General features: G+C 35.6%; 1 protein-coding gene across 1 annotated transcript in view; it reads right to left on the bottom strand.

The window, feature by feature from the left end:
• Positions 1-25,009, bottom strand: part of LOC140172083 (tachykinin-like peptides receptor 99D) — a 256,849-nt gene extending 231,840 nt beyond the window's left edge. Inside the window, exon 1 of the mRNA XM_072195431.1 lies at positions 24,829-25,009. The gene's annotated coding sequence lies outside the window, so the exon portion shown is untranslated. The remainder of the gene's footprint in view (positions 1-24,828) is intronic.
• Between the last annotated feature and the right edge of the window lie 696 nt (positions 25,010-25,705).

Raw genomic sequence — 25,705 nt, 5'->3', positions numbered from 1 at the left:
ACATTCGCGTACGATATTTCATTAGGGAAAGACCTCATCGTTGAGCCTTCATCGTAAAGCCAGAACATTTTTCCTCCAACGATTTTGTGTAAACCTATGTCATGGTTTTTGTGGTAAACTTTATACCTACGCTCGACACGTTACACCAGGATAGGTCAATATTTACCTCAGGTACAAAAACAATACAAAATGAATCTTAGAAACATTCTTGTCATCATAATTATTATATCACCATGAGTTTAGCGATATTCTGAAAATTATAACTCAACAGGACAATTGCCTTCGGATTATTACGTACATCAGTTATTCACCCTGCTCTTAGCGCAATGGTAATTATGACATAATGCATTCTATTCCACAACTTGTCTTGCTTATGGCGTTCATGTTCTCACCAAATACAGGAATAGCCTTTTGCAAAATGTAAACTAGACAAGGCCAAGATACACATTATTTTAGTTTCCAGCACGTCAATATGTACAGAGTAAACATCGATAGATGATCAAGTGTTAATTTGAAAGCCCCGTGTCATGTATTGACGATCGTTGCCGCGCACTGCCGTGCCATCATTCTAACAACATTAAACACGTATATTAGTTCTCAACATACGGTCGTTTCGATGAGGAAAAAGTTATAATTGAAATAATGGTCGTGATATAAAACAAAAAGTGATATAATGCAATGTGCATTTTATGGCCAAAATGCCAAAATATCCTAAATATCATGGCCAAAAGTGTGAAAAAAAAGTTTTTGAGTTGTTCAATAATTGCTCTTGCTGGCCTTTTCAATTGATATCTCCCCACGGAGGAACTTTATTGATGACTGCATCGTAGGTCCTGGATTGAGAGGAGGTTCCTCCCACCGGACATGTATGGCCTTCATGACCCCTCTATCAAACCACTTATGTTCTCTGTCGAGCACTAACACATCTTCAAATGTATGTTTTGGAAATTTGAGGTACGTATAAACTGCTCAGTTTTTGCTGGCCTCTTCCAATTGATATCTCCCTACGGCTCAAAATAATTGCACCTCCCGTAACAGGCATAGCTAATGATGCCAATCGCACTATAAATGTGAAATTTAGTCTATTTAATACGGGTATTATATCCATATACAAGCCAAATAAACAAGCTACAAATAAAATGACAGAAATACATAAAATAATATTTGAAATGCATTATGGAAATGAATTAAATATTCCATTTCTGAGAGTAGTTAGGCGTGTATGGCAAAGATTGCTACCATCCATACTGGGCCTCCAAAGACCAATCGGACTAGCTACTCACTGTGGACCACACTATTTGGCAGCTTGTGCTTTGCTGTTTTGTTTGTTCAATCCTGTACATGATCCGAGTTTATCATCTTATGCCTTCTTTATTTTTATTTGCTTTTGTATAATGTTTGCATATACAGTATAAGAAAGATTGAATCACATTGTGTTAAGTGTTATCGGAACATATAACGTTAAAGGAACATGCGCAACTGCTTGAACACCTAGTAATTAGTTAACATGCAAAGTTAATATTCAGTTAATCTGGGCTTCCTATATTGATAGCTACGATATCACGTCTTATCCGATATAAAATACGCTGCTACATACACTTGGGCATAGGTTATTTTGTCTCCCCTATATATAAATTTTCACAGACTCTTTGAACTGAATGGCATACACAATGTTACTTTGTTTATGTCTGGGTTGTCCTTCAAGTGCACAAGTTTCTGTCACAGAGTGTTGCAGTATTTCTAGGAGACGGGGACGTTGTGCTTCCCAAAATACGGGACGGGAATGTCTCTTGGACGGGTGCTCCTCGTGGAATGGAATCAGAGGTTGTAGGTGTTGATTTCTCGCGGGGTTTGGTGACTCAAATGTCTAGTTATCATTACGTTCTTCCAATTTAGCCTCTTCGTTTGGACGGAATTTTATCTGTGCGATGATAATTAGTTTGTGAATGCTCCGTATATTGCTCCATATTACTCCATATATGGACAGTGGTACTCAGCGAGCCATTGTTCTCAATGTTAACAAAACAGACCAGAATGGAAGCTTGTTGCCCTGTACACCTTCCTGGGTTAAACTGATATTATTGTCTGTCTACAACGTTGATGTGTTCGAAGAGGCAAAGCGGTTCGCCTTTTTAACTTCACGAGAGTGTCGTCCACATAACGAAACCAATGCGTTGGTGGTGTACCATAAGTTTGTAGGGCTAGCCGATCAAAATTTCATGTTTATCTACGTGGATGATTGTTAACATAAACAAATATTGCCTAAATACTTATTTGCAACATTTATATATTTATTTCCTCTCTTATCTTTCTGAACATGTGAATGATCTAGTGGTAACTTTTCACAACAATAAAAGAGACCAATTGAATAATTTGATTAGTTGCTTGGCCTCTAGGGCCAAAGATACTCCGTAAGAGCAAGGCAGCTGAATTCGGAAATGTGTCATCGTATGAGAATTCTTTCAAAAGCGGTGAGAATTGGACAAAACGATGAGAATTTAACATTTTCTCATTTCTATGAAACTTTCTCATTCAAATGGATGATATACTAATTATTGTGTAAACAACCTGTCACATTGTTTTAAATGAGAAAGTTTACACGATGATAAAGCATGCCCCGATCATTCCCATGTGGTTTAATGTTTCATCCAATTCTCATTTTAAATTTTCACTAGTGATCATTAACGTGACCTATTTGTTATTATTGATCATATCTTGGAGCATAGAATATCTATGCATATCCCTTTAATTTTGTGAGGTAGGAAATAAACTTCTTTGTGAAATCGTATCTATAATATCGATATCGCCTTCAGTTTATTTTTTCAGACAAGGCTGCTTTTGTCGTCGATGATGTCCGGTCCAAGCTGCAAAAATATTTGAGATCGTTCTACTTGCAAGACTAAAGCAACTGTGACAAAAATCTTGTTGTAATTTAATGAAAGTACCATTGTATAAGCCTAATTTGCTTTCAAGATTAGATACATGTTCAGAAAAACAAATTGAATCTTTACGGAATCCGAATAAATGTGACACGTAGACTTTTCACGCAGTAAAGCGCCACTTTGTGAGTGTTACGACATTCGAAAACGTCTATTGTAAATATTGCTCTGTGTGTGTGAACTTCCTTGCATTAGTTAATCAGCGTGCAATGGACTCGCGCCTTAGATGTTCATAGTCAGATTGTAGTCATAGTTATAGTGAGAGCGTTGCAATATCGCGGTAGCGCAGGGCACAAGAGGTGAAACAAGCGCATCTGTTTTCTCCAATATTTAGTCCAGTATCTATGAGAAGCATATTTAATTTTTTGGCCCTTGTGTGGCCAAAAAAGCTGACCACTCCCCAACATTTGATCTTTTTGCTTATAACTCAAGATCGGTATGTCGCAGGTAGGTTAAACTATACTTTTTCTGAATCCTTGTAATGAGAGAAATTTTAACCTTTAACCTTGAATATGGCCGGAATGCCGGGAATTATTTTTCGTTAACATCTTGAATATGTTATATAGGACCATAAAAGTAAGCTAAAAAGTTGGTTTGGTAGAGTCCTGTGGGGGGGGTGGTCATCATTAACTTCCGTAGATACCGGACTAAATGTTCAAGATAGAAATTTGCAGATATAACAAAAACAACTAGTAGGAGAACAACAAAAAGTAATTTCGTCGTACCAAAGTACACAGGTGGGAAGGACTTGTTATGTGAACCGTCAAACTTTGAATAATGGAATAGAGCAACTTAATTGGAACAAACACCTTCTTAGTCACAATTTTCTGAAGTAAGTTACAAAATCAAAGTAATTTTTTAACACATAAACATGGAAAAATAGATACAACGATACTCTCGTAAAATGGTGTGTGAAACGTTAGCTATTAAGATTTACATGAATAATGGGAGTAATCCGATTATCTGCATTCTATGTTCTGTAATGTGTAGGTCGTTCACTTGTGTAACTACTTTATAAAACAAAATTATGTTCTTCATCATGTGCTTACAATGTGTTCGGTTTGTAACTTCTGTCGGCGATGAAATATTTGCGTAAGAAATGGTTGCATATAATCTAAGTTACCTGTTAAAGGCGGTGTAAAAATGTGTTCCGACGTAGAAAATTCAATGTGCACCATGCCAGCAGAATCGCATTACATCGGAAAGGTAGATAAGACAGGTGATTAGGTTGAATTATGTAATTATGTTTTGTGGCGGTATTTATAACTATTTCAATTGTCAATATCTTGGAATTAATATATTATAATCTAAGAATATTATAAGTTGAGTTGAGAGTATGTATTGTCATCCATAATGGAATGTGAATGATGGAGTCATATTTTACCATATTACATCTCAAGATATGATCAAGTTGTTGTTATCGACTTTGATCTCTTTCTGCTTCATTGGGTGTTGTGTTTTTATTGTATAGTATGTGTATTGATCTGAAAAAGTGTGTTTTCTGGATGCTCTTTCTGGTTGTCTTAACACTTATGCCCTTGTCTGACGAAATGCGCACTTAGTAATTCAAATTGATTCATTCTCGATTCGCTTGCGACTAGCGAATGATTTTGAATTGATGATATTTTTGGTTTCTTTTCCAAACAACAAACCACCGATCTAGCGACTGCGGTATAAATTTAGTGTGACTTCCGTAAAGGGTTCCTAGAAAAGATAACATCAATCTCATCGTGCAATCATTATGATCAGAAAACATTTAATTACCATGAATGTGATGTACGTAGGAATAAAGAGTGGGATATATTATGTATGGATCGGATCACTCACATGCACTGGAAGCATATGCGACAGTAATCATCTATATTGTGACAAAGCTGAGTATATACAAAGGAACCGAATTAAAAGTGACATCCAACTACTTTTGAATAAATGTTTTAGACAAAGACCGACTTACCAGCGAGACTAAAATAAGAGGGAAATATCGACAAAGAGATGAAAGAGAGCGAGAGAAAGATTGCGAGAACGTGATCTAAAAGTAGACAAGTTACACAAACAGACATGACCAATTATAAGATATTTTAATGAGAGAAGACGTAAAAAAATACACTTAATAAGAAGACCAGTACTAAGAAGAAACAGAAAAATACATTGAGTCAATGAGAGGGTCAATGAATGAATGAATGAATGAATCTCTATTTCCATGATAAAAAAACAACAAAATACATTGAAATTACACATCAAAACACGAAATAATACAAAGACAATTATGGAGGAGATGATCGAAAGGCCAATAAGGCCAGCATTGATCATCCTCTTACAGAATTAAATTAAATTAAGAACAACGACGAGGCTGCAATAATTTGTTATAAAATGAGATCAGCTGTAATTTATATCTATTTCAAAAATGTTTGAATTTGCTACTTTAAGGTTATCGTTAAAGGACATTTCATAACAGTGAGCCGGTAGTCCTGATTGAATGTTGAATGCATATACTAGTCGGATTAACCATTTATAACTAATATAAAAACACTCAGATACGTAAAGAAGCAACAATATAAATACACGTGTCCTCGTTGATTTTAAAACAAAACTATGCTAACACTAAATTTCTTAAAGGAGCATATAAAAATAACAGATGTGGAAATAGGAGTATAAACTGACCTGTATATACCAGTTGTAGTCCTACTGTATATTGCATATTGGATGGCGTAGGGGAAAGTTAGCCCATATTTGCAAGACTACCCTAGCCTTCAAAGAGAAACAAACCTACTCATGTTACCCTCTGGCCATGGGCTGACCTGGTGTCAGATCTTACCTAGGGAAAGATGACATTCCAATATGCACCTTTAAACCAACGATCTGCATATTTCATAATAAAGTGTAATCCGTAATAAGCAAATTGGTTTACTTCTGAATACCGTCAATGTTATAATACACCTAGGTTTCATTATCATTGAGGTATAGGACTTTTTATTTTTTCGGAGAAGAGCAGGTAAGATAACTACTTGATTATATTTCTACATGTTCATACTACATACTCTGAAAATTTTAGAAAATTCGCACGAGTCCGTTTTTTTAAAATCACATTTTTGTTCCTAAAATGGGGGTTATAGCGCCCTCAACGGGCACTCTCTCCATAGAGCTACATGTAAAGACCAGTTATAGACAAATGGCCCTAAAATAAAACGGACTCGTACGAATTTCTTCAAATTTTGCATATGATGTAGATTTAACAACATCTGGAATGTAATGCTAGTGATGTCGTTGCTGCTCTTCTAAATTCATGTTTAAAATGTCCGCCCCAGACCAAGGTGAATACCATCGCTAAAGTACACACCTGTCATTTTAATAAAATAATTGCACACACAAAAAGCATACCGATATCTAACATGTTATCTTCAAAAACGTAAGTTAACTTATTCTGAAGATAAGAGGAAAACACATACGTGATATAACGTGGATCATGTATATATATAGAGAGAGGACTCAACATCTTTCCTGAACTTAATTCATTTTAGCATCGGCCATATAGCAGGCATCTAATAGGTCTCAAAATTATACACTAAGCCTGGAGCAAGTGTTGCAGACACGTTGATACTCACTTCTATGGTATATCCCGAGGTAAAAGCAGTCCAGAATAAACATTTCATTTTATTTTTTATAGAAAATGAGAACACGAGAAGGGGGCATCTTTAATGATACACCATAACCCGGTCTATATTATGCTGGGATCTATAAGCCTGAAATTTTCATTTGTACTAACTACTTGTTTAGCAAAGACTATTTGGCTTCACTGGCTACCTATTACAGCCCCCGTCAATAGCGGCCTTATGGTAGAAGTAAATCATCTATTTATAGTATCTACTGCTATTCTAGACCATAGACCGAAACCTGGCAGCATTGCGAGCTCTGTTGCTGATAAACATTTAAAAGTTTCAAATGTATCGCAAAACCCAATGCAGCCGAGTCCTCACCTAATGTTTAATTACAGAAAATATTTTTCTGCACAGAACAGACAAGATAAGACTGTGAATAATTAGATGGGTGACCGCGACGTGTGTGGGTTTGATGTATGTTACATAATACATGACGTTCCTGTATTGTACTATACACTGATATTTCGAGATTCCGCAAAATGACAATATATTGGTCATAATCAATTGCTTGCCGTTAGTAGGTGGAGAGTGAATTCGGTTTAATTGAATTACCAAAATTGTCAGCAATGGGAAAAAATAATTATGAAAAATGTGTTTCCTCACTCACTCATGCCTCGTCAACATAAATGTTTTTCACTTAGTACTTGCTAATGAGTTCTTTTCCGAAGAAGCGGACTCTTTATACATATTGACATTTCACACGGCATTCGATATCATATTTCACATTTGCTAATGCATTATGACTATGTTCAGATATACAGACATATATATAAATATTGTACCAGTGTTCTACAGGGGCTAGCCCCAAACCATCGATTATTTGTTATCTATTGTGAACATATTTTAACTTGGTAATGTTAAATAAATATTTCGTTATATAATTTCGTTATAATAGGAATCAATAGAAACATTTTTTCGTGCATCAATAGATAAAAGTTTCCCAAAGTATTATAGTCTGGTATAAATCATTGACACCTGGTAAACCGAACCTTACGCCAAAAAGTTATCGATTCAAAGGAATCATATAATATCTTGAGTTGTAAAAAAAGTTAAAGTCGACTGCTTTCTACACAATCTTCCATTTATACCAATGCACATTCGATGCACATTTGTGCAGTAAGTCAAAGGAAGATTAACGAAACGAAGTACTTGTTCAGAATACTACAAAGGCCTTTGCTGTACTAAATAACAACATGAAATTGAAAGACATCGGGACTAGCCTTCTCGTTTAAGTGCATCCGGCTGGTGCTTTAGGCTAGCATTGCTATCGACATGCAAAAGATCAACAGCAGTCCATGCACCATGATGCTTCGTGGCTTAAGGCAGAGAAAGCTTTTTATTGCTAGACCTTGATGAAATAATGGAGTTACGCAATAATATTAATACAGAAAGAGGCACAGAATTGCATGTTCTGACACATTTGGTACAAAGTAACAATCTGACTTTATAACTTTGAGGCTTGCATACTGTGTGTCCAAAGCGAATTTATTTATTTGTATTCAAAACTCGAAACGGACAAATCCTTAATTCAGGAATAGGCTTATAATTATGTTCAGACACTCGTATTCTGCACAGTCTATAAGAACTTGAGACGAGAAGATCAATAGTTGTTTCACAGTATGGGGACAACAAACGCCTGCACTGCACGCAGGGAAAGCGCACCTGATGACAAAGCAAATGAGAATATTGTGTTTTATCCCTCTTTAGTATCAAGTAAAACCTAAAAGCTCCATTAGAAATCCCATTGCATATAATTTTATCTTGAAGAAACTCAGATCAGATTATTGGGTATCGTTTTCCTAGATCTGGACCACTTGATCTGAACGTGTTGTCCCATAGATTGCGAGCACATAGCAGGAAAGACAAGCGCGTCAGGGCGAATCGAAACTTTCATGTCAGCAGAACAGGTTGGTTGCTACTGGCTATACTGATACTTGGCTGGCGGTGCTTTTACTTTGACTCTAATATGATCTATTTTTTCAGTTCTACCTCACTAGAAGTCTCTCAACACATACATGTTAAATCCTTGGGTCTCCAAGTTGAGGCCAAAATCCTTTAGGGCTTCATATCGCAAACCATTGGACTTAACAAAATATTATCATTACACCAATCCAAGGTCAAGAAAACACATCACTAGACAATATGGCAATCACCAGGCTACTATCATCAAGATTCAAGTTTGCTGCAAATTAAAAATCAATATTTGTGTAAGCAAAGATTTATGTCCTTTCATGTTTATGTTTCCTATGAGCATGAATGAATCTTGTCATGTCCGGGTCATGTTTCTGACCGTCATACAGTTTACTCGTATGCTACGGATAACGTCTGGACAGGTATGTGTTAATGCAATTTATCGCAAATAACGCATCTGCATAAACGACAAGATACAAGCAAAATCCAAATCATAAGTAAAACGTACCATTGCCAAGTACCAGTAACATTGCTTTTGCATAGCAAACAAACATTGAATAGAGAAACAGGACGGTATCATAGCCATCGCAAGAAAACATAATTGCAGAACGGAACAACAGACTTTACTATGATTCAATTTTGCACCAAACTCAAATTCACTATGGGCAGCATAATTGCCTAAATTTTGATTTACGACCTTATGGGTTCCGTGTGAGCACGAATGAGTCTGGTCCTGTTCCTGGCCTCCCGCCTGGCCTTCGCTCATTATACACGGATGATAAGGATAACGTCTGAACAAGAACTTTATAATGCAATTTAACACAGACAAAGCATCTGCAAATGGCAATCAGGTGACATATTGCTATTACAGTACAGGTGTGTCTTATTCTGTACTCGGATGATATTGGGATAATAAAGGCATACAAATGAGGATATGATGTATTTGGAATTATTTCCTATCCTCTTAATCACAGATTTTGTGGGCTACAACGTTTCAAGACACAGTGGGGATAAACTGTACTGATGTCAAATTGGCCCTCCGGCATTGTGGGTATGAGGATTGGAGTTTCATACGCGCAAGAGCCAAGAAACAACCGATAGCTACGCAAGAAAGTCCTCCTTCCTCTACGACAAAGAGTAAATCTTTTGTCATTGTCCATCCAAGTAATTATCAGAAAGAATTGGGCGAGTTTTCGGCAGTTACGGAATCTCCACCGTGTTCAAACCCCACCTGACCTTGAGTCTACGTGGGAGAAACCAAAAGGACATTGTGTGAGAGACTCAAAGAGCATACTGCCAAAACAACGAGTAATACCTTATCTATTGCCCAAGACAACATATATACAGGAGTCCTGACCTGGGAGGTGCCGCTGTTATCTGTAGAGAAGTTTGTTCAGCGCAAAGTGAGGGAGGTTATTTGCATAAAGAAGGAGACCAACCCCTACCTAAACAGGGACGGGGGCCGTGAACTCTCAAGACTTTATGATTCTCTATTGGAAATAACTAGGACACCACCAACGTCCAGATTGGGTAGATGATCAAATAGTCAACATTCTGCTACCACCAGCATATGATAGAGAAGGCTTTCTCCGAAATATACGGATCAAAAAAGTAAGTGTTGCGGACGTGTTTTAAACTCTCACACATGTATACTACCAACACGTGTAAGCGTATTCATTCCAGTCAGTACAATTGTTTACTAAGTGATAATGCTGAGCCTTGGAAAAATACATTTGATAGTTTAATATTATAATTAACAAAACAGTAATCTCCATGCTTCCTACAATTTGAATACATATTTATCCAGTATGCTTCTTTATATTTTCTATCAATAATGGGAGCCCTAATAATGACAAGTTTGGACATTTTCTCACCTAGGTTTATTAAAGTCCTAACCATAATGTAATAGAGAAATATTTCCATCGTCAACATCAAAAGTGCAACATTTCTTTCAAACAGGAAATAAAAATAATTATGCCTTTAACAGAGAAATAGGTAAGACGTTGTTATCAAGACTCGCCATCTCAACGCTAATAAGAAAACATAATTGCAGGACGAGACAGAAATATTGAACAAACGCTTTTGTTTGATTCAATTTTACACCATTCTGAAAATCACCATGGGTAACATCATTGTCTAAATATTGGTTAACGGTCTCATGGGTCCCAAATGAGCACGAATGAGCCTGGTCACGCACCGGGCATTCACTCATTGTACACGGAAGATAAGAATAAAGTCTGAACAGGAACTTTGTAATGCAATTTATCACAGTCCAGGTATCTTGCAAAGGACACCTAGGTGACCTATGGCAGCACAGGACTAGCGTGTTGTCGTATTCGGTAAAAACTAATTTCTGACAATGAAGGATGAAAGACTGCATGACTTCGGTAATAATAGAGAGAATTTCAACTTTACATGTATGCAACATAAACAACACGTTTCTTGTTTGTTTGTGTGTTTGCCTGTGCTCATTTATCATTTATGGAACAAAAGCTAACTTGTGGCCACTTTCACCCAATTCAATAACCTGGTCATTCTTTTCATTTAACAAGAATATCCAGGGGCATAAGGGTAATTCATCAGTAGACAAGCAAAACAACAATGTACAGCTGGACAAACTGTGACCTTGAAAATATTATTTTCACTCAAAAGTTCACTCAAAATATGCGAATGGTAACTTAATAAAGAAAATCTCAATAACACCAACACCAAACATACAGCATTTCTGTCACACAGCAAACAAAACTATACCGAGAAAACAGCAAATCTTTGCAATAATAGTTAAAGCAAACAAACCATCTCAAGGCTAAAATAACATAACTGCTGGACAAGATAGCAAACTTCATTTTAATTAGATTTTACACCAAACTAAAATCACTATTTGAAATGATCGTTTATTATTACTTTATTAGAAAACTTTGACATTTCCTTCTTCAGAAACAAAAATTTGAGAAATATTATGAGAAATATATTAGGAGGATGGGTTTTCAAAGTACAATCCTGATTTACAAGAGCAAAAACAAACGCTTACAAAAAGCATGAAGCTCAAAGCGATTATTTCACACTAAGAATTGGAAATAAACTGAAACATTTCACTAATAACATCAAAAGTGAAAGATCAAACTAAAAAGGTACATTCAACAACAACAACAAAAGAAAAAACAAAAACCCGGCAAAACTTGAAAACAAAGGCCTTTCATCTAAAGACCAAGTAACCATATTCATGGACAAATTTACAGCCGTGTCCAAAATTACATTTGCACCAAGGTACAAGTAACGACCACTAACATCATGTGCAATAACGGATTATGTCAGAGAAAAACCACAATGTCTACCCTTGGTAAATAAGGATGACCTGGTCTTTTTTCTTGGCTTTTTATTTCAAACGTTTCAATGAAATGATATTACACTAATTTAAAGTGTCAATGATGACATGGTTCACTGAGATAAAAGAATAATGGTATGATTTTTAATTCACGGACGTGAACCTGATATCTCCTATAAGATGGGCGATACCACTTTTTTTGAACGAGGCCGACGGCTGGGCTTTTTTTCACCCAAATAATACAATCGTGGTATCGTCGTGGTATGATACGACACTTATGTTTAAAGATATTTCATATCAATATGAATAATTGTCATAATCATCTGCAGTGTAACGTATAATCCGTGTATATCGGCCAGGAGCCAATGATATGGCAAGTGTTTAAAAATGACTATTATAATTCTGTACATCAGAATAAAAAACAAAAACAAAAACAAATTTCTGGCAAACTCAGACTGACGCAATATTGATGTCTCTGACTTTGATAAGTTTAGCATCAGAAGGAAATTATTTGAACATTTCCGAATACATTGCGATAGCTTAAAAAGTTTGAATAAAAGTTCTTTCAAAAAGTAAACACGCATAATTATGTCTTCAACAGAGAAATAGGTAAGACGTTGTTATTAAGACTCGCCTTTGCAAGGCTTGGAAAACGTAATTGAAGGACGGGACAGAAAACTTCACCGCGATTCAATTTTGCACCAATTTTAAACTCACCGTGGGTAACATCATTGTCTAAATATTGATTTACGGTATCATGGGTTCCCTATGGGCACGAATGAGTCCCGGTCATGAAACGGGCCTTCGCTCATTTTAAAGGATAATAGAGATAACGTCTGGATAGGAACTTTGTAATGCAATTTATCAAATTCCAGGCATCTGCAAAGGACACTCAGGTGACTTATTCCAGCACAGCTGTACATATTGTGTGAAATCGAAAACACTTCTGACAACGAACGACGAAAGATTGCATTAAGACATTGACTTAAGTAATAATAAGGAAAAACAAGGAACGTTTTTAAATGTTCTTTGTTTCGCATTTACATGCAAATGAAGCAACCCCAAATCATTCATTCTTTGTGTATAATGTGCACTCCGCGTATTACGCGCAGTGCTTTTGCGTGCGCTGGCATTATTCATGTTTCGGGCGAGTTGGTGCATTTATATTTGGTTCTATTTTCCAATATTTTAGCGATAATTTTGTTATAAAAACAGCAAAAATCACATGTTTGTTTTCTTCTCGTGTATGAAATAGGTTAATGAACGCGTATTACATCAGCGCGCATATATTATTTTTGTCTAATTTCTCTCCCAACAAGTAATACGCGTTCATTAACCTATATATAAGGGTCCGTCATAGTAGAAAAACAACGAAATACAATGATATATATAATGTACGGCTATACAAATTGTGACCTTGTAAATTATATTAATCCACACAATAGATGCGAATGATAACAACAACAACACCAAATAACTGACATTTCTTTCGCACAACAAACAAAAATATGCAGAGAAAACGGTAAGACTTAATAAAGGCAAACCATCTCAAGGCTAACATAACATAACTGCTGGACAAGATAGCAAACACTTTAATTAGATTTTACACCAAACTAAAATCACTATTGGAAATTATCGATCATTATTACTTTATCTGAAAATTTAAAAAAAATGTCTTCTAATTTCCTTCTACAGAAGTTCCATAAAACATATTAACACGCAGTTTGATTGTTTTACATTTTCGCCGTGCAAGTATTAGTATCATAATAAAATTATGAGAAATATACTAGGAGGATATGGTATCTAAAGTACAAATCCTAATTTACAAACGCAAAAATATATGCTTACACAAAGCATGAAGGTGAAGGCGATTATTTCACACTTGAATTGAAAACAAACTGAGACATTTCACTAATAACATCAAACTAAAAAGTACCTTCAACAAACAAATTACTGGCAAACTCAGACTGACTCAATATTGATGTCTCTGACTTTGATAAGTTTAGCATCAGAAGGAAATTATTTGAACATTTCCGAATACATTGCGATAGCTTGGAAAGTCTGAATAAAAGTTCTTTCAAAAAGTAAACACGCATAATTATGCCTTCAACAGAGAAATAGGTATAAGATGTTGTTATTAAGACTCGCCTTTGCAAGGCTTGGAAAACGTAATTGTAGGACGGGACAGAAAACTTCGCCGCGATTCAATTTTGCACCAATTTTAAAATCACCATGGGTAACATCGTTGTCTAAATATTGATTTACGGTATCATGGGTTCCCTATGGGCACGAATGAGTCCCGGTCATGAAACGGGCCTTCGCTCATTTTAAAGGATAATAGAGATAACGTCTGGACAGGAACTTTGTAATGCAATTGATCAAATTGCAGGCATCTGCAAAGGACACTTAGGTGACTTATTCCAGCACAGCTGTACATATTGTGTGAAATCGAAAACACTTCTGACAACGAACGACGAAAGATTGCATTAAGACATTGACTTAAGTAATAATAAGGAAAAACAAGGAACGTTTTTAAATGTTCTTTGTTTCGCATTTACTTGCAAATGAAGCAACCCGGTAGTTCTTCTCATGTAACAATAATATACAGGTGTTTCATATACTCTTAGAAAGCGAGAACCAATCAGAGCAAGCGTTAGAAAAATCCAAATCATTTATTCTTTGTGTATAATGTGCACTCTGCGTACTACGCGCAGTGCTTTTGCGTGCGCTGGCATTATTCATGTTTCGGGCGAGTTGATGCATTTATATTTGGTTCTATTTTCCAATATTTTAGCGATAATTTTGTTATAAAAACAGCAAAAATCACATGTTTGTTTTCTTCTCGTGTATGAAATAGGTTAATGAACGCGTATTACTTCAGCGCGCATGCATTATTTTTGTCTAATTTCTCTCCCAACAAGTAATACGCGTTCATTAACCTATATATAAGGGTCCGTCATAGTAGAAAAACAACGAAATACAATGATATATATAATGTACGGCTATACAAATTGTGACCTTGTAAATTATATTAATCCACACAATAGATGCGAATGATAACAACAACAACACCAAATAACTGACATTTCTTTCGCACAACAAACAAAAATATGCAGAGAAAACGGTAAGACTTAATAAAGGCAAACCATCTCAAGGCTAACATAACATAACTGCTGGACAAGATAGCAAACACTTTAATTAGATTTTACACCAAACTAAAATCACTAGGAGGATAGGTATCTAAAGTACAAATCCTAATTTACAAACGCAAAGACATATGCTTACACAAAGCATGAAGGTGAAGGCGAGTATTTCACACTTGAATTGGAAAACTGAGACATTTCACTAATAACATCAAAACTAACAGATCAAACTAAAAAGTACCTTCAACATCAACAAAAGAAGAAAAAGAAAACGGCACGACTTGAAAACCAAGGCTCCTCAGGCGCGTCATCTGAAGGCCAAGTAAACATTTTCCTGGACAAATTTACAACACTCACCAAAATTAAATTGTGCACCAAGGTACAAATAACGACCACTGTGTGCAATCACGGTTTATGGCCCTACATACCCACAGTGCGTATACATACTTCGGATTCCCTTGGTAAATTGGATGACCTGGTCTTGTTTCTTGGCTTTTTATTTCAAACGCTTCAATAAAATCATTACATTAATTTAAAATGTCTATGATGGCATTGATCACAGATTAAAGAATAATGGTATGGTTTTCGATTCACGGACTTGCATATATTGTCTCCGATAAGATGGGAGAAAACACGAGGCCATAGGCTGGACTATTTTCACCCAAAAATGATATGGCCGTGTTATGAGACGATCACTTTATTTTTATTCTCAGTATTTTTGTGGGACACGTGAGTACCTCTGAATACGAGGAATATCCTTCTGATAATACACATTTTAAGACAAATTGTTAAAAAATTATATTTTTGACATTTAAATATCCTCGAAGTAAACTTGATTAATCTAATGATATGTACTTAAAGTGCATGGAGTTTGACCTTTCGTATTTAAGATATACATTTTCCCAAAAGCACCTAAAACTTTAATATATAAATTTTAAATAATTTGCCATAAAATGTGTATTATATCGCGAGTTTCAAAAGTACATTCCTCGTCTTCAGAATGCAATTTAGTGTGTCTGATGTACTCTCAGGCAACAAGAATAATGTGGAAAGGTGGGTTGATCCTTAAACACTTATGTTTAAAAAAACCTGTCATATCAATATAAATAATTATTCCGAAGATTCTACAGAAGTTACAAACAAAAATGTCTAGCAGACACAGACTGACGCAATATTTTAATATGTCTGCTGTATAAATCAAATAAGTGTTGGCAGACTTCAAAAAATGATTTTTCTTCAAACTTTGTGCATGGATGCACCTTGGGTCAAAGTCAACAGGAATGACATTAATATCGCCTCTGCACCCTTGGTTGCCATGGCAACCGCCAAAATGTCAATTTGCCCAATTTTCAGTATTTTCAGCATTTTCCCTTGCAACAAAATGTAGAAATATCAGGTCAGATTTCAGGATGAAGGAAATCATGTTCAGTACCCTTCTTTTATACAGTAAATAAGACATCCTTCCTCTCTATAAAAATCATGTAAACACAAACAAATCATTTTCAGAAGTGGGTGACACCATTATGTAAAATAGGGGTGTTTTTCATTATTTTCGGCCATGCCAAAACTTGTGTTGGGAAAATTGATGTAACCCCCAAAGTAACACTTTTCTCACAATTATCTGTTCAGTGTAGGTAGATAAGATATTGGTCTAGTGATATCATGAAAAAAAAGTTTTGGTAATTTTCATACGTGGGAGCAGTGTTGCCAGGAAAATTGCACAATTTTCAGGTTTTTTTATTTAATATATTATGAAAAATAAGGGCTTTTATCCACCTAGGGGATGATGATGCATTTTTATGATATTAGTATGAAGACATTACCAACTGTAGTGCATGAGTATCAAGTATTTCTTCCTAAGTGTTGCCAGAAACCTCACTTTTTTGACGTTTGAGATTTTATTTACAATGGAAAATACTGATTTTAACAGACAACAGTCTCTTGTTAATTTTATGCAACACTCTAGTATTGTGATTGGATTAAGTGCATGGTGTGTCATGATTTGCATTGGTTTCAACACCAGTGTTGCCAGTACATTTGCTCTTTCAGGTGCTGTTATAAAGAAACAGCGAAACCAGTGTTGCTAGTAACATTGTCTATTCAAGTCAGTTTACAGGATAATGACAAAGGTTACAGGTGTACAGCACTCACTGAAAGCCAAACTGGAGTCTAGGTGACTCTACAAGCAGAGTCCAGCCACTCTGGGACTCTATGTCTAAAATGACTCCATTGAAGAGTCATATATTTCTTGACTCCGCTGAAGAGTCACTGTTGATGACTCTATACAGGAGTCATTTGACTCCCAATATAGAGTCATTTTAGACATAGAGTCACGTAGTGGCTGGACTCTGCTCCTAAAGTAACCCAGACTCCATCAATAGAGTCACCCTGACTCCATTACAGGGTCACTCCGACTGTCCGAAATAAAGAAAATAATGATACACATAGATGTACATCAAGTTAAAAATTCAAAGTATAGAGTTTCACGCCATAGGCGAAAATTTGGCTTGACCACCATCCCCTTGGAATGGGAGAATATACATTCTATGGTGTCAAGAGCCAAGCAATTACAGAGTCTGACTCCCTTGAAGAGTCATAAATTTCTTGACTCCGTCGACGACTCTGAATGTAGAGTCAATTGACCCCACAGGTAGAGTCAGCTGACTCTCCTGTGATAATCTGGTGACTCCTTTGGAGAGTCAGTGCTAGTTTACTCCACTTATAGAGTCACTTGACTCCATTCTGGCTATCAGTGCTGGTATACATGGTATACTCAATATTTCAAATTGTGAAGTATAGCGGGTCCTGAACTACTACTCACTTTTAGGTTTAGGTTTAGGTTTATTAAACAAATACATGGCAGCCAAAGGCTGAATTGTGTACCGTAATACAAAAATACACAAATAAATATAAATATACATAAATACAATATTATTCAAAAACAGACCAAGATGAGAGATATCAAAATGTGAGCAACTAAAAAAAAACTTTGGTAGAAGTCTGAGGAGAAAGAGAACTAAACCAGAGGCGAGAAAACCATACTTGAGAAGCTGGATATAGTAGGGCACCGGGCTGTTGGCGAATCTTTCTGTGCGCATTGTCAGCCTGGTAAATTCATCATCATTCCTAAGACTCCTACCATGGACCTCCTTCCTTCGACGAGGGAGAAGCCCGCTAGTGCGTTCACAAGAAGGAAGCGACTGAGGAAATGTAAGACAATGGCTTTCCCTCCTAGTGGAAAGGGGTTCCAAGTTGCAAGTACTGAGAGCATGTTTGTAAGAAATGTACTTGTTATAACCTAATCTTGCAGCCTTTTGCAGGCCCTCTTCTGGATACGTTCAATCATCAAGGATTGCTTGACAGTAAGAGAAGAATGCCAGATGACATCTGCATATTCCAGGAGAGGGCGAACATAACAGGAATAAATGGTGATCAATTCAGTGGTGTTGAAACCAAAACGTTTTAACTTACTAAGAATAAACAATCTTTTGTTGGCATTTTTGCAATTATGATTAACTTGAGTATCCCATTTGAGATCCGCCTGGATGTAAATACCAAGAACTTTGTCATGATGAACATACTTAAGGGAAGCGTTACCAATATTAAGGTCAGAACGTGGAGGTGGATATCTCATGTAACAGATGTGGATAGCTTGACATTTATCAGGATTTAATTTAAGTTGGTTTTTCAAGGACCAATCCAGGAACTCATCAAGATCAGCCTTTTGTATTATTGAGGTTAAATTTACTGTTTAAATTAAGTGTAGGGTCGTCCCAGCAAACACAAAACGTTTTCGACATCATTCACAAAAGGTTATAAAAGGTTGTCAGAAAACGTTTAAATGTCGGGTTATATAAAGGGTATATTAAGAGTATAAAACGTTTTTATAACCTTACAAAACATTTTTTGATAATCTACTGCTCAGCAAACAAAAATGTTTTACAGAAAACATTTAAATGTAGGGTTATATAAAGGGTATAGAAACGTTTTAATAGCATTCCAAAAACATTCTTGAAAACTTGATACAAAACATTCTAAACATAATGTTATTTTGGGGTTGAACAAATATTTTGCGAAAAATGTTTGCCCAAAATATTTGCAATAACGTTTTAAAAACGTTTTCATGACCTTTATATAACCCGACATTTAAATGTTATTAAAAGGTTTCGAAAAAAACATTTTAAGAACATTCTGTGTTTGCTGGGTTCAAATATTTTAACATAATGTTATTTAAGTATTGACAAAATAGTTGGCAACAATGTTTGCAAAAATAGTTTAAAATAACATTTTTTGAAAACATTTAAAAAATATTGTTGTAGTGTGTTTTCATATAAAATGTTTTAAAACGTTATCATGACCTTTATATAACCCGACATTTTAATGTTATTAAAACGTTTTTACCTAAACCAAAAGCCAAAATACAACTTATTTAAAACGTTTTTAAAACGTTTTTGTGTTTGCTGGGGTGTGTCTTGAGCTCGCCACGTAAAAAAAGTGGCGACGTTACATTTTGCCAAAGTCGACTCAAAACAAATGATGATATCTCTATCAAGCAAGAAGGTATTGTCATGCTTGTGGTCTCATTTTATTGCTAAATAAAATGCACTTTCAGCCCTGTAAAAGAAATACTTGAACTTTTTTAATACTGACACTGTGCTTCATAGAATTCAGAATGGGCAGGGTGGCGGTGGTGGGGGATGTGGTGGTGGGGGATGTGGTACACACAAACTCTATGGGATTAGTATTTTTAGTGCGTAATCTGCTTCTGTAAAGGCTATAAATTGGATTTGGACTCTATTTAGCCTCTAAAACACTCATGGCCTTACAGCTAAACAATTCTACTAATTCTTTTTATTAATTTATGATTGGTTTAGTCTAGAAAATACAAACTTTTCCATACAAAACTACCCGTTGTCATATTAAACACTGTAGTAAGTAATGCAGATGTCTTCAAAATCTAAAAGTTACTGTAAAATTTTAATTACTTATCCTATACATAGTCAAAGTATAGATTTTCTGAAGGGAAATTTGACGAGGAATCGAAATATGGACATATTTTTTCTGTATGGGTTAGGGGGGAAATGTTTAGGTTCAAAATATGTTGTATTGTAAAAAAATCTAACATACTTTGGGACACCCTATATTCCGAGATTACCAAACAGCTGTGATTTTGGTTTCTTCCAAAGTCAGTTGGCTCTCCATATCCTCTAACCAAATGAATGTTGTTTACTTCCAGTTTATTACTGTAAGTTGGTAATAAGCAATGCATTGAGTGACCCATTTTTTATCAAAATCTTTTTATTCCACCCTGTATAACTTGCAGGTCACCCTGTATAATGAGTTGAAATGTATATATTTGAATTGCTTATGCCTTCAGCCTTCCAAAAATGTATACTTTTGCTAGTTTAGGGTTGATGATTGTAGAGATAATCTAAATAGAAACCCGGTTGGTGTAAAAATTCATGATATTTGTCATGTAACGCTAAGGGTGGCGAGTTCAGGACACACGGCCGTAGTATACCTTACTTTGCTCGCTGTGATTTCAACACCAGTGTTGCTAGTAACCTTTTCAGTTATTTCTACTTGTCTCCTTTATTATTTGCGATGGCGAACCTGATGAAAAATAATGTTTATTTATATAATTCCCGTCGATCATGCCACTGTTTTTCCGTGTAATATTTCCTCACAGGGAGGATGGCAATTTATTTCTCGCATTTACGGCCCTAGCTACTATGGCTATTTGCGGGGTGGAGATAAGTTCAAGTGACCGCTTATGGGTTCGAATTTCAACCAGCCTAATCATGAAGCTCCCATGGCCAAGTGGTTAAGGTGTAGGTCTCGTAAACCTGAGGTCCAGGGTTCGATTCCCAGGCGGGATCACTTTTTCTACTTGTCTCCTTTATTATTTGCGATGGCGAACCTAATGAAAAATAATGTTTATGTATATAATTCCCGTCGATCATGCCACTGTTTTTCCGTGTAATATTTGTGAACTTGTAAAAACAAAGAGTCTGATCAAGCAAACTGTTTCAAAACTATTATACCTCAACATCGACACCTCGGACATTCCCAGGGTCGTAAACGTCCGTATATCAAGAAAATTGAAAGCTTTGTGGAAGGTTGTTCCTGTTTAGTTACAAACAATGTTTTGAACAATTTCAAAACATGTAATGTTTTTAAGCACTATGTCTGTAAATGTCGGTTGGCAATCTTGTATCTTCCGTAATGTGAGTCATCAAATGAGATGAAAAAGGATACTCTGCTGCATCAGATCTAGTGTATGAACTGCAACAGACATAGCTAACCATGTTACCTCTTTAGATTCTTCTGTAGCTTTCTCAATTGTTTCAAAATAACTGAAAATTTTACTAGCAATACTGGTGTTGAAATCACAGCGAGCAAAGTAAGGTATACTACACTTAATTTAAACAGTAAATTTAACCTCAATAATACAAAAGTGAGTTTTCTGGCAATACTGTTGTTGACATGTGAATAATAGCAGTCCAGGACCCGCTATATTTCACGCTTTGAAATATTGAATATACCATGTATACTACCAGTGCTGTTAACCTCCTTTTCTGTAAGTTTGTCAGTAAGAGTGTCATTATCCTGTAAACTGACTTGAATAGACAATGTTACTAGCAACACTGGTTTCGCTGTTTCTTTATAACAGCACCTGAAAGGGCAAAGCTACTGGCAACACTGGTGTTGAAACCAATGCAAATCATGTCACACCATGCACTTAATCCAAATCACAATACTGGAGTGTTGCATAAAATTAACAAGAGAGTTGTCTGTTAAAATCAGTATTTTCCATCGTAAATAAAATCTCAAACGTCAAAAAAGTGAGGTTTCTGGCAACACTTAGGCAGAAATACTTGATACTCATGCACTACAGTTGGTAATGTCTTCAAACTAATATCATAAAAATACATCATCATCCCCTTGGTGGATAAAAGCCCTTATTTTTCATAATATATTAAATTAAAAAAACTGAAAATTGTGCAATTTTCCTGGCAACACTGCTCCCACGTATGAAAATTACCAAAATTGTGACCTTGAAAATTGTATTAGTCCACACAAGAGAAATTATTAAAGAAATATGCTAATAACAACAACACCAAATGTTCAGCATTTCTTTCGCACAGCAAATATGAAGAGAACACGGTAAGACTTCACAATTAATTAAGGCAAATCATCTTAAGGCTAAAAAAAACCATAACTGCTGGACAAGATAGCGAACAAGATAGCAAATCACTCTATAGGAAATGATCAATTACTATAAAATTTATTTGAAAACACGCACATATTTTCTTGAAAATTCCTTCTACAGAAAAAAAAAATGAGTATCAGTATCATAATATGAGAAATATATTAGGAGGTATTCAAAGTAAAAATGAACCAATGAAATGGCAAGTGATTAAAATGACGATTAGAAAACAATGACCTTAGATGATATTAACAGTGTTAAACGAAAACGAATTTCTGGTAAAAGTAATTGACGCAAAATTGATGTCACTGACGTTGATCATTTAAACATCAAAAGGAAATCACGTCAACATTTCCGAATGCATGGCGACAGCTTGGGAAGTTTGATCTAAATAGAGTAAGAGGATCGACGTAACTGGTTTTTGTTGTTGTTGTTTTTTGTTTTTTGTTTTTGTTTTGTTTTTTGCTGACACCGGGAATGAAGGTTACCTTGTCTAAATCTGGCTATTTTAGTATCAGAATCTTCGTGGTGTAAGCATCAAAAAGTTAAAAAATATATAAACATCATGAAAAACAAAACAGGGACGTGCATTTAATAGAGGAAAAGAAGCTAGGCAAAAAATAGTGGTTTGTATTTCAAACGTGAAATGCAGCTGACAACTGAATACTGACACATTTCAGCAATCACTTCAAAATCGTACATTGTAGAAAATATGCCATCACAGACAAATACAAGACTTTACAAATAAAGCTTCTCATACTAAGACAAGAAAACATATTGTTGGACAAATAGGAACTTTCCCGACGGTTCAATTTTGCAGCTCGATATTAAAATTAACATGGCCGAACAAGCAACTAATTAAATCAACCTCCCGTATCTCCTGTGTAGGATGTCTCTGGTGTTCTTAGCTTTCAAAAACCTATAATGTACATACAAGTATGCTTTAATTTGTCACAGACTGAAAACGACAGCCATGTGTCCTCTCCTCTCTCAGGTGTACATGACCGGCTTAAAAACAGAACAAAAACGCTATTATTTTTTTCTCGATAGGATGTCTCTGGTGTTCCTGGCTTTCAAATCTCAAATTTACCTACAATGTACAGACAGGTATGCCCTAAATTTGTCTCAGACTGAAAACGACAGTACGAGTGTTTCCAAAAGCAGCATCAAGTTTTTGAATAATATTCATAAAACATACCCTGGCACAAAGTATACCGCAACAACTAGGCGATAACACAATGTGTGTTATTACAGGACTATATCAATTGGCATTATTTTATGTTAAACATCTATGGTGTTACTATGACCAAACAATTTGCCTGTCACCCTCCCTGTGGTAACTACGACAATGTTTGGTTAACACCCATTTCTATATAATGTTAAATACCTACTATTACAGGGGCTATACTGACAGACACACACAATATAGAGTCAAATGCGTTAGAATGTTAGATTCTCTTGACCTTTCCTGCTGTCATATCTTCTTAAGTGTGTTAAAACTGAGAAACGTATTTAAAAATCCGGGTAGTGGTCAGCCTATATACTTTGAAACAAGAAATATTGCTTTACTCTTACATCGAAAAAGGATGATGCAATTATAATACATCCCACTTGGTATTTGACATTAGTTTTACTTAAATTAATACTGATCATTCTTTAACATCGATGTGTGTATTCAAAAGGTAGATTTTGACTTTTCATCCTGTTTCCCGTTAGAACAGCAAGCAAAGTTAGGAATTACATAATTGAAGTTATAACAAATTGTATGTTCAAGTTGGACCCATCGTGTCAAGTGCGGTGATTATGCATTGCGCCAAGGGCATTGGAGTTCTTGTGAGGCGAACGTCTTTGTATCAAAGTTACATCAGACAAAGTTGAATATTATCACTTATAGCATTAAAAGATCAAATGACCTTGAATCTATTGTTTTCATATTGTATGTTACAAATATCAAAATATGAAAATTACATTTTTGTTTCATGTGCTGAAAATTACGATGAAAAAGTTAATCTTAAGGATCGAAATTAGACATATTGAATATTTTAGAATAGAACACAAAAACAAAGAAATATAATATACTTCGGTGATGACATTACATTCATTGTTGTCATATAAATATAATAACAACATCATACACAGAATTGTGTTCGACTTTTTAACACAAATTATATGAAGTAACAGATGGAATTAAAACTATGTACATTAGTTTAGTATTATTTGCTTATTGTTTCTGCTTCTGTTATTGTCCCTTCTTCGTTTTGACAACGTGTGTGTTTCAGCTGATCGACACATTTGGAAATCTGGATAACGGTAAGTCAATTTTGGAACCGGAAACATTTGTCTAACTCTAACCAATGCCGAAATGATATAATGATGTTTACAACTTTTATTTCAAATTTTGTTTAATCTATTACAACGAGAAGTCGATATAAACACAAATGTTTAGCATTTCACCTTTAACGCCATTTTCCTGTATGTTTTTTCAAATTCAAATAAGTTAGAGTTTGACTTTTCACCTTACTCTATCGTTTAGATTTGAGACGAAACGGGAAGTACAGTAGCAAAGTTTTGTCGGTGTTGAGTTATCCCGACTTGACAAGATTAAAACATGACGTTTATTATGAAAAAAAATGTGTAAACTTACCAATCAGAAGATGATTTGTGGTACCAAAATTGATAAGGCTTAATCCTTGTATTTATGTATATCCGACTCGATCAGAATTAGTTTGTGCGGTCTTATCCTGTAAGTTAATCCCAGCCGAGTTTGTGCTTGGTATTAGATGCACACACCAGGCGGCAGTATTTTATATTGCTTGCGCTCAATGCTGCGCTATATGAGAGCACTGCTGATGTGAGTCGTATATTGCCAGCTATTGCCCGTAGTGGCCCAATGTATTGACTTTACAAATCACGATTGGTGTCGTATCATTGCTTAGTAAACGGATGACACGCACAGGCCGGGGCAACTCCCGTGATTTAATTGTACAGGAACCCCCTGGAGGATGTTTAGTGCGCCCTCATATTTTTACTACCATTAATCGCGCACAATTGTGTACCAGAGTGACCCGTTTGTTTTATGCAGGTAGCCGACACTTTCAGGGTGATATCGTAGTGAAATATTTACATTACTTTGACTGTAACAGTATTACTATTAGTCAAACTTTGATGTCGATTTCAAATACGCATATTCTCCTCATTTCCAGTATCACATCATTTCCAAGATAGAGAATTTGTTTTCGTAACATCCTCAAACTTTGACGTTGACGCTTGCGATTTCATCATTGCTGATGACGATACTAAAGGAACCGTTCAATTTTTACGGCAGGGGGTGGGAGTTTGAAGAAGATTCCGAGTTTCTTCGGGATCTTGGGGGAATTTGAATTTTTACCTTGAACCAAGAGGGGGAATGTTAAGTTTTAAATGGAGAAAAGGGTAAAAACAAGGGTGGAATCCGAAAATTTGAGCAGACTCGAGTGGGGGAAGCGAATTATTTTGTCGATTCTTTTTACAAACTTCCATCT

This window comes from Amphiura filiformis, chromosome 15 (assembly GCF_039555335.1).
Source record: "Amphiura filiformis chromosome 15, Afil_fr2py, whole genome shotgun sequence".
NCBI lineage: Eukaryota > Metazoa > Echinodermata > Ophiuroidea > Amphilepidida > Amphiuridae > Amphiura > Amphiura filiformis.
The sequence above is the reverse complement of the archived record's forward strand: the minus strand, read 5'-3'. Positions and strand labels throughout refer to the sequence as shown.